At 42.5% G+C, this 17,400-nt stretch overlaps 1 protein-coding gene across 4 annotated transcripts in view; it reads right to left on the bottom strand.

Annotated features, from left to right (window-relative positions):
• Nucleotides 1-17,400, bottom strand: part of LOC114550836 (receptor tyrosine-protein kinase erbB-4) — a 269,352-nt gene that overhangs the window by 174,340 nt on the left and 77,612 nt on the right. The window lies entirely within an intron of this gene.

Genomic DNA, 17,400 nt, shown 5'->3' with positions numbered 1-17,400 from the left:
TTCTGTCCTTCCCACGTGCTTTTTTTCCCCCTCGGAGATAAGATGATGTCCTAGAAAGCAAAGGGAACAGGGGATGTGAATGAGCTCCTCAGCCATATTACTGACGGAGTCAAATCCACCTGTGTCTGTGTATGTGCAATGTGTTAGCCTGCGGCGACGACTGCAAGATACGCCGTCAGATCGCTGCCGTTGAGGGAGGAGGGATTTCATCTGGCTCTGAATCAAACACTTTTGAAACTAAAAGGCAGTGGTAGGCTGCCAAAACACACACACACACACACACACACACACACACACACACACACACACACACACACACACACACACACACACACACACACACACACACACACAGTCATAACCAAGAGTACAAATGCCCACAGACAAGTAAGATAAGCACACACACACACACACACGGTTGGAACTTAAGTGGAATTGCACGTGACACAAATCACAGAGAAGCCCATACAAACACCGTACGGACATTACAACCAGAGAACTCACGTGCACGCACTCGTACACCTACAGATCCAACGCAGTGTGTGTTCATTTGCCCAAAGCAAAATCAATCTCTCACCAAGTTAATTTAGGTCATATCTGTGTGTTTTCACCGACCCCTTTAATGCACCTGGCAGTACAACCGATCACTGTCAGCCGGCATGTGCTTAGTTTTTTTTTTTTTTTTTTTTTATCCCAAACAGTCGGTCAGACAGTCCAGTCGAACTTGGACAGACTAAACAACTGAAATGAAACGTGAGAGAAATTATGAGTATAAAGGAGGAGAAAGTAATATCCCATGTTGTGTGGTCACAGTGTTCCGGAGCTCGGCCATCCACAGGGAATTGTGAGCAACTACGAGGAAGTCATTTCGGGAGAAAAGGCAAAGCAAAGTGAGCTAAACCAGTCTCAATATTAAAACTTGTTTGGTGTGCCCTTTAAGTTTTGACTAGGTTTCTTACAGTAAAACGGATATAAAAAACGTGCTAATGTCGGACCTATTTGGCTCTAACAGAGTGCACCATTACTTTCAGGCTTTTGCAACAACTATAACGCCCATTAACATCAAAACCTTTTAAAATAAGGCAGATACCCACTATTGCACCAAAAACACCTAGGAATGCCACTGACTAATGTTAACTTAAATTAAAAAAGGAAATGTGTTCGTTAGTGTGTGTGTGTGTGTGTGTGTGTGTGTGCATGAGAAAGAGGGAGATACTGTATGTAGTGGTTGGGGCGTTAAGCTGCAAAACCCGTGGCGTTGCAGTGATGCCGAGGTGTAGCGATACAGATACCCTCAACTGACCTTCACTCTTACACACATGCTCACACGCACACAAACAAAATCAGGGCAACATACTGAGAGGTCACAGCCTGTATTCAAAAACAAGGGTCCAATGCAATGACTTTGCATAACATAGATCATTTATTGTGAGGGAGGGGGGAAGAGTAGAATTGTAATATACGTATGAAAGTTTGTGTGTGTGTGTGTGTGTGTGTGTGTGTGTATGTCAGGGACACAGAGGAACCAAGAGGAGACATAGCATTCCTTGCCATCTGTTTTCCAGCCTGACAATTAGGACACAGTCTGAGCAGCAGAAGCCAAGTTTGCACTAATGCAATATTCTGTCTGACTGACACGCACACACACGCACACGCACGCACGCACGCACGCACACACACACACACACACACACACACACACACACTTACTTTGTGTCTGTCGATCGATGCCGTGCCTTGTCTGCCACTCTCTTGCTCACAGTGCCGGACTGTAAATCACATAGATAAGCCAAGACCTATAAAGTACATGACCTGAAGGCCTCTTGAGCACTCTCACACCCACCCACACCCACCCACCCACCCACACACACACACACACACACACACACACACACACACACACACACACGATGGATGGGTTGCCAAAAGGAGCTTGAGCAGTAAAGGAGCAAGGGAGAAAAAAAGACACCTGCGGAATTAATCTTACTGCTGGGGATCAACACTAAAAACACACACACACACACACACACACACACACACACACACACACACACACACACACACACACACACATTTTAACGTGCTTTAATGAACGTCAAGTACCAACAATGGATACATATTTAATAGGAAACAACAACATAGGCAACATAGCAACAAGGCAGAAACTATGCCTAACATACTGTAATTAGACTTGTATTGCATTTGCGATGGCAAGAGAGATGCTTTAAATTAGTTAAATTGCAATAATCTGGCTGCAGCACTACCACACACAGATATAAATTTCACACGTTTCAATGCTGCTGTAGATATACAGGGAGTTTTTTTTTCTGTATATGATAGCCCACAGTTCATCCAGAATCAGAAACAGTAAGTTAAATAGTATTATAATCAGTGATAGCAAAATAAGACCAAGGTTGAAAGAAAAAAAAAAAAGATTCCCGTTTGAGAACTCCCCAAAATGGCAGAAAGAGGTTTACTGTTTGTAGTTTGTTCTCAGATATAAAGTTATTCTAGTCGTTTGTCTTTCTCCAGACTTTATAATGCATCCCCATCCTCTATCCTGACTTAGAACCCTGGCAAAGGTCATTTTATACTACACACACAAATATTTCATTCAGCCTGAGAATACCATTGGAGATCTAAAAAAAAAAAAAAAAAAAAAAAAAAGGTTATATTTCTAATTTCTTTTAACTGAACACTACAAGTCAAGAAGGCTGGCCAGCAGTTCAAATTCAGTAAAGCGCTTGATTCATTGAAATTGGTGCAAAATCTTCAATGCTGGTGTGACCAGCCACTAAAGCTGGTAAGACAGGTGTATTTAGTTGGAGCCTTCTTATATCTCCTGGTACTCTTTCAAGCATTTTAATAAAAAGGGAAGGTGGCACAGATGCAAGAAGAGAAGAAGTTAGGGATTACTGTGAATGAAGAGTGAAAAGAGATGAGAGCAAATGGCAAGCATTTGAAAGAAAGGGAAAAAGAAGAATCAGGCAAACAGGGAAGGCCAAAGAGACCAGAGAAAGAAAAAAGCGTGGATGGATAGATGAATGGATGGATGGATGGAGAGAAAAGGGACAGGGGAGGAGTGGCCAGCCTGGATACTCCTGTAGTTTCATCAGCAGGAGCAGCTTGTATGGCAGCAGGACGACTGTCACCGCTGCCTGCCAACCGCGGCCACGCTGGCGCCACAAGGCATCCACCTGTCACTCAGAAAGGCGACTGATTTAAGCGGCTCCCAGGCCGATTGTTGAGAAAGAGGATGGGGATCTGCCCGTATGACACTCATAAATGAGATATCAAACGCGGCTGTTAAATTTGCTTTTGCAGAACGTGCCCTCGTGTGTAATTACACAATCTTGCTTCGTACACCTTTTGCATCCAGCATCTGAGATACCACCGGTTGAGTTTAAGACTCCATTTGACAAAATGAGGCAGGAACCGGCATTTTCATAATTAACACTAAACACCAAGTGAGGGCGCTACGGTTGCAGATGAAAATAGTGTCAGATCTCTAACTGAACGGGCTTGTATAATTTGTGCTGGCTGAGATGTTCAGTCCCTTCCCCCCCCCAGCTTTTCTCTATATCTATCGGACATTAATGAACGTATGCATCTGTGATGATACAAACACCTAGAATAAAAAGAACAAAAACACACCAAGGCATTCTGACATTCGATGTTGTTATCTACCTTGCGGGAACAACTCGCTGACCGGAGAACAACGTCTCCCAGCCGCTTCGACACGAGACCCAATAATTAGCCCGTCGGAGAGCAGAGTGGGAGTTCAAGCCTGCCTGGCTGTTAGCACACAAAGCAACAGTCGACAGTTCTGCGCGCGTGTGGATGTGTGTTGCGAACAGCGAGGGGTACCATTCGCGCCGCCTGTTCTGACCGCCCTACCATCTGCGGGCATGCCGGGTGCCCGCCTGTTGGCCCTCCTATGCCAGGCACTTTGACGTGGGTTGCGTGGTAACAGGTCTGAGAGAGCGACTAGGAGCTGATCTGGCCAAATCGCTTCAGCAGAAACGCTGATTTCTGCCTCAGACTGTAGATAAAAGTAAAAAAAAAAAAAAAAAAAAGATTCATCATGTAAAACTCACATGCATTTGACAACAACAACAAAAAAACAACCTAACTGGCTTAAATTCCATAGGCGTGTGAGGTAGTTCAGGAGCTTTTAACACCAATTAAACCTATTCTATGATGCAATGCGACATCAAATATTTACACGTAGCGCTGACCAATCACATACTTGCAATTGCACCCACAGGTCGGCATGCCTTGCACATAGTAGCACTATGGATATGGAGTTTAGCGCCGGGCTTTTTGGCAACCTGTGCCCATCATTCTTATTATTCTACAATAAGGTGTAAAAGATATCATGATGATCGGAATTAAGTTTCCAGTTTGTTGGTGTAAAGTACTGCTTTATAACACAATATACCACAAAGCCCACATAATGGAAGGGTGTTATTTTTGTCCGCTTCAAAACAAATTCTCCCTGGATCAAATTAACTGAGTTGTATTCTATTCTGTTCCTTCACATTGCTTCATTTTTTCTTTTTTGAATATCAGAGTGAATCAACCTTTTACGGAGCCGCCACATCTCTCCAAACGCAGGCAGATTTGTAATTCAATGCGGACTAAATCAGACGTGAACAGTATTAGCTTAGAAGAGATAAGGCCAAAACCAGCGTTGTGCAGTGAACAAGCAAGAACACAATTTCTTTTTCCATTCACAAACAAAATGAGACTCTCCCAGAAAAAAATAATAATATCTCTCCCTCACTGTTCCTCTCACACATACGGATATGCACGCCGGCAGCTGCCTAAAAATAAAATAAGATAGCGAAACAGCGGCTCAATCATCCGTGACTCCATTTTACTCAGCGGCGCCACAGGAAAATTAATTGCACTAATTGAGTAACAGAGTTCATCAAACTGGTATTCTCATTTTCCACATTCATTAGGCACTCTCTTTGTGAAAGCGCCCCTGAGGAGACGCTGTGTGCACGGCAGCTGAGGAGAGAGGAAAGTCAAAAACACTGCCAGTGGGATCGAACTCAGAAGCGTCCGCAGATCAGACACTCGCACACTATTTTTTACAGCCATTTAAAAGCTGTTTGTTGCCTAAAATTTGCATTTGATTGTCAAAATATGTTACATGTTTGGGGCTTTTTCTCCCATTTAAAATACAACCTGAACCACACGCATTTTAACCCACTGTGAGGCGCCCCACATCATTATTATTAGTAGTTAAAGTGAGTTGCAGTTTATGCCTGATGTCAGTCTTCTCACCGTGGGTTTCCTTTGCAATGGATTCCGCACAATTGCATTGTGTTTGTTACAGTGCAGGCATGTTGTGTGTGAATGACACAGCAGCAGTCAACTCCAAACTGAATTACAACGCGAGCAGTGACTTAACAAGAACACGAAACCGATAAACAAGGGTTTCCCCAACTGGTGTATGAAAATGTGTACATCGCTCTGTTTGCATGCATAAATGGTTGCAAGTATTTGTGTGTGTGTGTACAGCACATGCATACATATAGGCATGGGGCTCACACACAAAACACACACCAACGCCGCCGTCTGCAGCAGCCATCTGTGCAGGGGAACAGAGGCCGAGAGTAGGAATAGAAAAGGGAGAGATTAAAAGGAGGAGTGTCCGTTTACACTGCACAGTTGCTGCCATGATGTAATTGTATTTGATAAACGGTAGAGAATTGAACATTTCAGCCTATCACACTGCGTCAGACCGCTTACACAACTAAGTGGAACCAACAGCAGTGAGCAGATTTCCTTAACACTTTGCAGGTGGATTGTTTGCGTTTGTGTAGCTCCTGGGAGGAGATTTGGGATGGTGCATTAACAGATGTGCTCAGCAAATCACCTTTGCACAGGTACGTAGTAAACCTGTGCAAAGACTTGAGGTAAAAGTGAATTTTTAGGCACTGGCAAATACATTCACATGGTGCTTTGGTGTAAATTTCAACTTTCTTTGACAGACAAAGCCATTTCAAACATCTCTGACGTGCGGAATGTGCTAACTCCTCCAAACTATATGCAAAATTCAGTTCATTTCAATGGATTTACTTGAAGCAGCAAAGCAATTTCAAACCACCTTGACTTTATTAGGAATGGAGTCCAAAACTACCTTTATATGACCCTGCTCTGCCAAATGAGTAGCAATGTCAATAGAATTTTCCTCTTCATATCCATTTTGCCACAAACAAAACTAGCTGCAAGCAATGCGAGCCACTACACAACCTGCTCATACTCCAGTACCACCTTTTTTTTAGAACGGGACACGTCCAAGCATTTAGTATACACTTTGAGTTGCTTATTCAGATTTGACATAACTATGAATTAAAAAGGTGCAAGCTCTGCAGCCCTGCACTCGACCCTTCCCTCCTCTTCAGCTAACACACTCGATTGGTTCTGCACACTGGCATTAGTCAAGAATGGAGCGAAGTCGATGTGAGCACCACTCAAGCGTATGGAATTACCTCATTGCACGCATGCACATAATAGCATAGGTGTGTGTGTGTGTTTGGAGGTGACTGAGGGGGAGACGGAGTACATTTTGAGAGAATAACAGCATGAGGAGACACTGCTACAGAGAGAGAGAGAAAGAGAGAGAGAGAGAGAGAGAGAGAGAGTCCAGAGGGAGCAGAGAGCGTAACAGCTCCACTCTGTGAGTCCAGTCCAGCCTTATATGGAGGATCTGAGCTGGAAGAAACAACTTTCCCACATCAACTGCGCACAAAGCTACTTGACCCTGTCATTCATCCTGTGTGTGTGTGTGCGTGTGTGTGTGTGTGTGTGTGTGTGTGTGTGTGTGTGTGTGTGTGGAGCCGTCCACATATCATTTGCTGCCAATTAGAAGGGGTTTAAGCCACCTTCCTCTAACATGCCTTCTTCCTGTGGGAGGACGGACTGATGACACGGGTGAGTCCACCGCAGACGCTGCGTCTCACTGCACCCTGTGTCACCTGTCACTCAAAAAGCCAAGGCGCTCATACATCTGGGCGCCCCTCTCCCCATAATCTGTCATGCCCAAGTGGGGTCGGATGGGCCGGTCGCAGTTTTCGGGCTAATTGCTTTGAGGCCAAAGCCTGCCGCAGATGGACTGTGGCTGAGAACTGAGCAGGAAGGCTAGAAAGGCCAGAAGCAAGTTGAGGAGACAAATGCTTCCCAGGAAGTAAGGTTGGGAAGGTTGATTCTGACCGGGGACCTTTTACTGCATGGCAAGACCCTTCTCTAATCCCACGTTCCCTATATCTGTCTCCACTATCTGTCAATAAAGGCTAAAAATAAGCAATAAGAAGAATAATTCTCATTTTTCAATGTTAAATGTCCATTTAGCTTCCAATGGTCCATCGATTAGACCATTTTTGTTTTCAATGAATCAATTCTTAAAAGTTCTATAAATAGATAGTATAAAACAGAAGAAAATCATCAATAATCCTTAATCATTAGGTATGCCAATTCCCTTTATAATAAAGGGACATTTGTTTGTTTTATCTAAAACAGCTAGAAGATAAGATATAGCTAAAAGATATTTATTCAAAAATGATACAGTACAAAGCAGAGACAACAGCAAACTCTCCCATTTAAGAAGTGGGGATGCAAGCATTTGATTTAGTGCAAACAGTATTGCAGGAATAATACTTAATTGGTGTGCTATTTTAATTTGATTAAACCCCAAAATATAGCTCTTAAAACTAGACTTTGACATATAGGGTCCCTCTACAAGATAGCGCCATAATGCTAATAACGCAGGACCTTTGAAAATTTGAATCACAATACCAAAACCTATTGATATGCAGCGGACCCGGGCCTTTCGGGGCCCCTCAGGGTCTAGGGCCCCGGGCATTGTCACTTTTCCTACTTTGCCCAAGTTGGTAAAGCATCCTTGTGCAAAGAAAGAAGTAAAACATTTTACATTGCCATCAATAGCAAGAACTGAGTTTGAAGACAAATCCCAACAACTGGGCCAGCAGAGGTCCCGATGCTTTTTCTCTTTATATACACTTGAGGTCCTCCGTCCTCTTCTTCTTCTCACTCTCCTTTCCTCACTGTAACCCCCCCTTTTCCCTCCCTGTGTAAACCAAGTGGAATAATCACCTGTTATGCTCCCTGACAAAACACCGAAGCTGGTGTAAAGCCAACATGAAGAGTAACTCATCAGAGTGTGAAATCTATCTATCAACCAATCTTATGCAGACGCTGAGAGCACTCCACTTGACACAGTTTGCCACGCCATTTATTGAGCCTATGTGAACTTGTATCACGCCACTGGCAAAGTACACACATCAAAATACCCGCATGGACACACTCAGTGAGACAAAATGCTTTCTGCCTTAAATGACATTGTAACTGTGCTGTCTGAAAAACACATCATAATTAGACAGACAGACAGACAGATAGATAGATTATTGATCCCCAAAGGGAAATTCAAGTCAAAGCTAACACTTCTACATGTGTATGAGTTGTTTAATCATGCTTGACGATAATAATACTAGAAACACTGTGTGCTGGAATAATTAGCCTTCTCTATAGCCAAACTAAAGACAGTGAACCAAACAGACTGCCTTAACCGTCTCAAATAATCTGATTACATTTTTTTTTCAAACAAAATTGCTTGTTTAGTCCAACCAACTGTTCTAAACCCAAATACATTCAATATGCCTGTTTCTCTGCCCCTTTAAATATTTTCTATGATGGAGTCTAATCCCCAAAGACTATGCACATTTCATGTATTCATGTTATCCATGTTCATATCATGCTCATCTATAATAAATATTTGCATATCTGCAACAAAGTCTCTCCTGATTGAAATACTGTATATGAAACAAATTCTTTCTTGAGAAGCTGGAACTAGCAAATATTTGTCGTTTTGATTGCTGAATGGCAAGAAATGATAAATAATTAAAAGGTGCGACGAGATTGAAACATAACGAAATTTCTCACCGTGGTAAAAAAAGCGCCTCGCGATATCAGTACACAAGTGCAGAGCAGCAGCCTGGATGATGGATGAGTCTGACTTTGGCCTCGAAATTAGCATAGAAGATCCCCTTCTCGTTCTCCAAAGTTGACTCAGAGTTAACTTTTGCAGAGCTATAGCGGAAGAGAAAAGCTGCCTGTGAAACCCAGCGTTAGAACGTTAGAGAGTACTCTCTCTCTCTCTCTCTCGACACACACACGTCTGCGTCTCTGTCTACTGTACAATGACAAATCCAAGTAAAAAACAACTGGTCTCAACTACTGCCAGAAAACGCTTGGTTACGTTGTAACCTTGGTTCTCTGAGGAAAGAGACTATCTCTCCACCGTGCATGTGGAATAACTGCTAGTTATACAGGAGAGAGGCCAGTCATTTGAGTTTGTGGCAAAACCTTCCAGTGCTCTGTTGTCATTTTGTGTCTTTCGATTGAATAAAGGACTATTTTTCCAGTCTTATTTCTTCATTGAAGTTCTCTTTAAAATAGTGTTAAAACCTCCTCTCGTCTCGTGAACCCAATCTGGTGTCGGGTCTGGTGTCGTGCGCCCGTCACACCCCTATAAATAATACGGACATACATTCAATTTGCCTCGATACAAAACCGATGAGAGTAGCGAATTCTCCATTTTGAGACGCTGTAACCAGCAAATATTTGCCATTTCTGCTTTGTGAATCTTACAAGTGATAGTGCCAATCAATTTAAACTAAAATGATTCAGGATTATAACGTTTGCTATTTGCTCTACTGATGAGACACGTTCATACAAAAATAGCACAGTGACTTGGCAAAAGGTACAGTTTGATTCACTTATTTCATGCTCCTACTCAAGTCCTAACTTAAATAACTATGGTTGCATGCAACAATGGAACAGAAGTATGTAATTCTTCGATCCACAAGAGACACAAAAAAAGCTATCTATTGTGCCTGAGGGGTTGGGACTTTTCACGGCCCCAGTGCATCTCTGCATCAAGGACGCGATCCAACTGCATGGTAATCCTCCTGTGAATTATATAGCAAGTGAAAATGATTTGGTACGCAGCGAAACGCCTGCACTAAATATTTACAAAAAGCCCCATAACTGATCTGAATGAGGCTTTTGAGAGTGACTTGGGAGGTAACACAATAGGAGAGGAGTGACCTTGCAAGGGAGGGGGGTGGGGGGTGGGGAGGCGTGAGAGAAAGGCAGCAATTATGTGGCGCGTGAATGCCTTGGTTGTTGGGGAGCAGAGGAGGATAAGACAGAGGGAGGGGCAGGGGAGAGAGGAAAAAAAGAAAACGAGGGAGATCATCACTCTGCAGTTTGCCTGCGGAGACGCAGGGAGAGGTGGAGAGTGGGATTGGGGAAAAAAAAAGAGAGAGGACAGAGATTCCTCCCTCCCTTTCACTCCTTCACCAACCTCCCCAGGACGGGAGATGTGAAGTTACTGCACAAACGCAGCCGAAAGCCACTCCACGGTCCGCGGCCAAGCATTTCAACTAGCAATACACAGGCCCACATACGAAGAGGCACTGCCTCCTGGCATATTACACAGTTTATTTTTGGGCCTCTTTGACTTTCGTTCCGATATTCTCAAGTGGATTTGACTCCAGAGAGTGCTGATATGATATGCTCTGTTTTCCTGTAAGGAAGTGTGCAAGGTGTGTGTGTGTGTGTGTGTGTGTGTGTGTGTGTGTGTGTGTGTGTGTAGGGGGCTGGGTAAAACATTTTTCACGGGTATCTGCGGGTTGTATCAAGGGATTGTATCAAGTGAGACTCCTGTGACAAGTGTGTGCTGGAGTGTGTGCCCATGTGTTTGTGTGTCTTTGTTCAGCGTGTGTGTGGCTGTCAAAGATATGGACAGGCACACTTGTTCTTTTATGAGTGGACCTGCTGAAGCTCCGCTGGGACGCAGTGTCGGAAAGGAGAGGGGAGGAGAGAGAGGAGAGGGGAGGAGAGGATAGTAGAGGAGAGGAGAGGGGAGCAGGGGAGAGGAGGCTGTCTCACTTCCACTGGTTTTTAAATTTTTAAATGATGCAAGGAAACTCAGTTTTACCTCTATATCCCTCCATCATAAAAGCATGCCTCCAAGGACTCTTGAAACACTTGACTAATTAGACCTAATATAACAACAATGAGTCATCACCATAGCCAATTATCCATCATTAAAGCACACAAACAAGCTGTCAGTGTGTCAAACTAAGAGTCAATGAATATTGGCCTGCATATTTATGCAGGTACCCTTATCAAACCATATTTCTAAAAAGCAGAGGTTGATGCATTGACTGTATAAGTAAAGCCAAACCATATCAATCGCCCCCTGGTGGCTGGCTGCAGTATAGGTCCTAAATCATGCATGCAATGGGCCAAACTAAAAAAATCAAAGAGCACATCAAATAAAAAAAAAGATGGTTGCTATCAGTTCAGGTAGTTCTGATATTTGTTCTAGTGTGTATTTTTTTTTGATAAGTTTGGTTTTTATTAGTTAAAGCTATAGTAAACGGGGTGAAACGAAAGCCGTGATTGGTCGAGCAGGTAAATGGACGGGACTTTGATACCGCGGCTCCACCGCCTTGTCGCTACCGCACAGACTCTGGCTCCAAAATTAAAAGATGGCAACATCTGTATCCGGCGTATTTTGGCTTCAATTTTGTACAGTGTTAGGAAGTGGAGACGCGTCATCCATCTTTACGTACAGTCTACGGTATAAAGCCCATCTATGTACGAACAATGCAACTTGAAGGTGCAGTAGGTAAGCCTTATAAAATTAACTTTCTGTCATATTTGCTGAAACTGACCCTATGTTCCAGTAGAACTATATGAAGCTGGTAATTAAAAAAAAAAATCTGGCTCCTCTGGCACCACCTACAGCCTGTAGTACAATTTGCAAAAATCCACAGCTCCCTGTTCAGACGCACCAATCAGGGCTAGGGGGGGGGTGGTCTAACTGTGTATTTGGCACCAGTCTAATGGTTGGCAATGGTTTTAGAAGGCACTGAAAAACAATGTTGATAGCGCTGGCAGTAAAGCAATGAAAACCTATTTTGTAATTTAGTTTGCAGAACTTGTGTACCTTAGTCACAGTGTCAAGTGAGGACACATCAATGTGGTAACATTCAATCTGGCACATTCAATCAGAAAAGCTGCAATGAAAAGACAAGTGTAAACTTTTAAGTGTAACATTCCTGACAGACTTTTAGATAACTGAAAGCAAACCAATGATTGAATCACTAGAAAATATATTATTCGTATTATTATTATTCATGTTGCAAAGGAAGTAAATAGATTAGAATTCCAAGAAATACTTGTGTGGGATCTCTGCCAAAGTCTCCAAACCCCATTCCACCACTATCTCTACACACTAAGCACCACAGGAAGAATCATTCCGTCTTTTACCCCTAGAAAGTTGATCTAAGGGGTCCATGCCAGCGCCGCATGTGGCCACTCCAGTCTATTGGTCAAGTCAGGGCCAAAAGTTCACCGCTGTCGGCTCTGAACTGATGGCCAACGTTTTTACAACCTTTTTTTCCGGCCAATATGGAGAAATCATTGTCTGTCTGCACAACAGCAGCGGGGCGCTCATCAACCATTCTACACATGCCCTCTCTGTCTCTCTGCCATGGGAGCCTTACATTAGTAGAGAATGAGCAGAGTAAAAGATTTCCACCTCGGCATTAACTCTTCCTCCTTTTTACTCCATTTCTCGTGTTCTCTTTCCACCGTCTCTCTCCCTCACACCTCAATTCTTTATTGTCCTTCGGGAGGCCAGCGCTTTAATTCCACTGCTTCCCCTATTTGACTTTGAATTAATGTACCGCATGCTGAAACGGGCAAAGATAGGAAGTATATTTCCCCTGCTTTGAACCCTGCCTTCTCTTGATTTTATGTGAGTCTGTCGGGTGGCAGAGCATGTGAGCCCGCTCCTCGACGTGTTTGATTTCGAGACATGGCTTGAAGTTGCAGAGACACAGGGGACATCTCTTATATTTTACATGGTAGCTATGCGAAAACACCACTTATGTTTCTGTTTTTTGAAACTTCATTGAGGGTCAATACACTCAAAGAGAATCGGAAAACAGCTGCTCCAAAAAAAAAAAAAAAAAAAAACTAAAAAAAACTGTTGACTCGCAATTCCTTCATTTCATACAGTTAAGTTTGAGATGTTTTTGCCAAATGTGCTCTTGCCAACGCAAACAAGATTATTGGTTTTAAATTTAAGGAATTAGGGAATTAATGTATGTAGTAATGCAATTCAAACACCACAGAAAGGTTACCAAAGTGCTGCTACATCCTAGACTGTGTAAACCCAGCCTGATCTGCTGGCGATTTTCAGGCTGGAAACCTGTACATTTTTCTATCCTTCTTCCGTTAAAAATCTGCGGGGATTGAGCTTGGTCTGGTGATAGCCAGACTAGCTACATCCTTAAAGCAGATTCATTCTAAGATTGCTGTCACAATGACTCGTACCCCACCTGACATCTTTCACCAAACTCTTTGTCCAAAAAACATCAATATCCTACACATCAAGTCATCATGAGTAAAAAGGAAGGAGGATGGTAAGCTGCTATTTCTAGATACCTGTGTTCATGAAGATTGATGGGAGCATAATGGCCACTGTGTACAGACGGGAAGTGCAGCATGTCTGAGGAGCACTAAGGGCTAATTGGTACAAGGAGTGGATGATGAGAATTCCAGGCCAAGATCTAGACCCTCAACAGGGACCATCCAAAAGTGGGACTCCCTCACATGGCTGGGCTGTCAGAACATGTAGCAGAGTCTTCAAAGTCTCAGGAGCTCACACCATTTAACACCTTAAGATCTCTGCTGGTACACTGAAGACAGGGCTCCCCGAGAAAGATCGGAGTGAGCATTGCCAGAGAATATTTCATAGGTCTTGCGATAGTGCAACGTAGAAAAGCTTTTATGCACACCTCTTTTTGTCGGGCAGGTGCGTAGGATATGATCAAAAGTAGCAGATCAGGAGCTTTAGAAAGAGTCCCGCACACTGACCATTATGCGAGCAATAATTTATTTAGAAAATACGTTTCGGTCTTAGACATTCATCAGGTAAATAGGTCTCGTGATAAGAACTAAACCACCTCCATGACAACTGGGCAAGCCCCATAATGCCCATGGGATGTGGCTAAAAAGAGAAAACCAACAGATGCAACAAATATACTATTCTTCACATTCACAACATAACACAAACACATATGGACCTAACATATTTTAAAAAAATGATAGATAGATAGATAGATAGATAGATAGATAGATAGATAGATAGATAGATAGATAGATAGATAGATAGATAGATAGACAGACAGACAGACCGGAGTCGCAATACAAAAGAAATTCTATCCCAATATTAAAGACATTATTTAACCTAAAAAAAATAATAAAATGTTTTAAAAGGCTCAAAAATACTGCCTGAATTACTTGTCCCTGAGGTTAAAAAATATATACATACCATTAAAAATTAGTAATAAGTGCTGTGTTAACCACAAATTTAAAATACATCATAGAATAAAACCACACGGTTAGTAAAATGCATAAAACCAATGGCATGTGTATTATGTTATAATTAGGGTTTAGGTTAGGGTTAGGTATCTTGAAGTTGACGGTCGCAGCGCTGCCTTGAAGTCGACGTTGGGGGCTTAAAACACCATCGAGCGTGTCAAACATATGGCTCGTGAGCCAGAACCGGCCAGCCAAAGGGTCCAATCAGGACCACTGGATGACTTTGCAAAGTAGGAAAATTGCAGAGAGTTATTTTTCCGTAAATTTACGACTTTACGAGTTTTTTCTCGGATTATTACCCCTCTTTCCCGGGTCCGTAACATAATTTTTTGGCCTTAGAATGCTGTCGTAGCAGAAGCATCTTGCGTCTGCCAACATCGAGCGGACAAGAAACTCTGCGGCAGACAAAGTTTCTCATCTTTCTGGAGTGGTTTACTGGTCTGGCCCACTTGAGATCAAATTAGGGGTGGCCCATGAACTAAAATGAGTTTGATACCCCTGGTCCAAAGGTTTGGTCTTCCCACCATTGAGTCCAGCGTCATGAAGCCACCACATTATTGCAGCTTCCTTATCAAAATATCGCATGGACAGGCTGGGCAAAATGTCCAATAAAAGCAGCTTCTCAGAAGATCTCTCCATCTCACACCAAAGCGTAAAGATCTAACTTTCAACCCCAAGTCCATCATCAGCTTCACTGGGAAGAGCAGCATCGTATACAAACGCAATCTCGCCGATCTGAGCTACACCTGAAGGATGCACTTGAAATCAATGTTCTCCTTTTCTTTTCGATATCCTTTTTTTCTCGGCTGCATCCTCTGTCTGCTCCTCTGAACGGTTTGTGAAGCATTGAAGTTCACTCTGGGATTTGAGGTTTGGAGGGAAGCTGTTTGGAATATTTCTGGTCACATTTAAAAAAAACGGGGGTTACTATTGGATTTACTGGTTTGAAATAAAAATTCCAACGACCTTTGCAGCTCAATCTGTATTACGACGGGCCTTTAAACTGTCGCCCACAGACCGAGAGATTAAGAGAGACAGATATAAAGTTCCAAAGAAATCAAATATACTCTTTCCACATTCGATAATTTCATTGTCACACTGCAAGAGTGTCATTTATAGTCTGGAAATAAAATAGCATAAGCGTTTGAGTTTGAACATGAATGAACTCTCCAAAGGCATCAATACATTTTCATCTGTATGCCAGATTACAGTCTTGTTCACCAAATATGTATTATTTATCTCTACTATAGAACTCCCTTGTGTTATTAGGAAGATACCTCAGGTAGAAAACTTGAATGGATGACCATTGTCAGTGCTAATTGAGGTTATTGGAATCAGCCAATGGGAAAAGTGAAATATCACATGAAATATTAATAGGCCTGGATTTAGTCTTAGAAATAAAGTGTCTACAGCCATGCTAGCAGCTCTGTGAGGCTGTACTTGCTGAATGCTAACATCGGCATTCTAATACTGGCAATGCTAACATACTGAAAAGATTTTAGCGAGTCTAATGTAGACCATGTTCGCCATCTTGGTTTCGTGTGTTGGCATGCTGTCATTACAAAGTACAGCTGAAGCTGATGGGAATGTCATTTGTTTTGTAGGTATAAGTACAAGACAAATTAAAAATTGACCTGATGATGGCACAAAAAGAAACGTTAAGGTGTCACCAAAGTATTTATAAATCATCCTGAGGGGTACATGAATGTGTATACCAAATTTGGCAATCCATCCAATATTTGTTAGACATTTCACTCAAAACCACAAATGTGAACCTCATGGTGGCGCTAGAGGAAAGTCAGGAGATTACCAAAGTCTAAGGCAGAGATCTTCAACAGGGGGTCCGCAGCACCTACAGGGGTCCTCAGAGTCACTGCATGGGGGCCCCCAAATTATTGTTTATTACTATAATCAGATATATAATAATATATCTGAAAATATACATTAACATAAATCCAACATATTATATGAAAAGATAAATCGACTTATTCGTAAAAAAAAAAAAAATCAACAACCTCAACAACAGTGATGATAGGCTTACTGGCCTGTAGGTAAGGTAGCCACTACAGTATAGCCAGCCACAGATACAGTTAAAGTAACACGCCGACTTAATGGGACTTTAGCTTATTCAGCGTATCCCCCAGAGTTAGAAAAGTCAATACATACATCTTCTAACTGTATACATACTGGGAACTATATTCTCAGAAGGCGAAGCACTGCTACTTGGGCGGTGTGATTAGCGCAACACCTGAAAAGCACTGTTGTTACGCTCTGCTCCTCACCATGGGGCTTCTTAGGTGCTGTGAGCAAATCACTCCGCCCAAGTAGCAGTGCTTCGCCTTCTGAGAATATAGTTCCCAGTTTGTATAAGGTTAGAAGATGGCTGCGTCTCATGTGACCTTGTTATTTGTACATGCTGTGACTACACAACATATAATAGGAAAATGTTGGCATTATTTTGTCACTTATTGGGAGCAGTAGGCTAGATGGAGCCGGTTACCTCCAGGATCTGTGCTAAGCTAGGCTAGCTGTGGGTGCTCAGACAGAGTAAGGACACGCACGGAGAGGAGAACGGTAAGTATGGACTTATCTAACTCTCGGGGATACGGTGAATAAGCTAAAGTCCCAATAAGTCGGTGTGTTCCTTTAAGCTTAATGTGCCTTCCACATGTATGTTTGACATGAAAACATGATATATGAATGTGTAAATAATTATTATTTTAATAGCTTATCAATGCAGGGCACCATAAAAAGATATGTTTATGCTTTTGGCCACCCTACACGTTATTGTAGGCCCAGTTTATAATGCAACTCAATTTTATACAATATACATAGTAGGGGGTCCCTGTTCCGTCTCTCTTTCAGGTTAGGGGTCCTTGGCCTAAAAAACGTTGAAGACCCCTG

Source organism: Perca flavescens, chromosome 24, assembly GCF_004354835.1.
Source record: "Perca flavescens isolate YP-PL-M2 chromosome 24, PFLA_1.0, whole genome shotgun sequence".
NCBI lineage: Eukaryota > Metazoa > Chordata > Actinopteri > Perciformes > Percidae > Perca > Perca flavescens.
The sequence above is the reverse complement of the archived record's forward strand: the minus strand, read 5'-3'. Positions and strand labels throughout refer to the sequence as shown.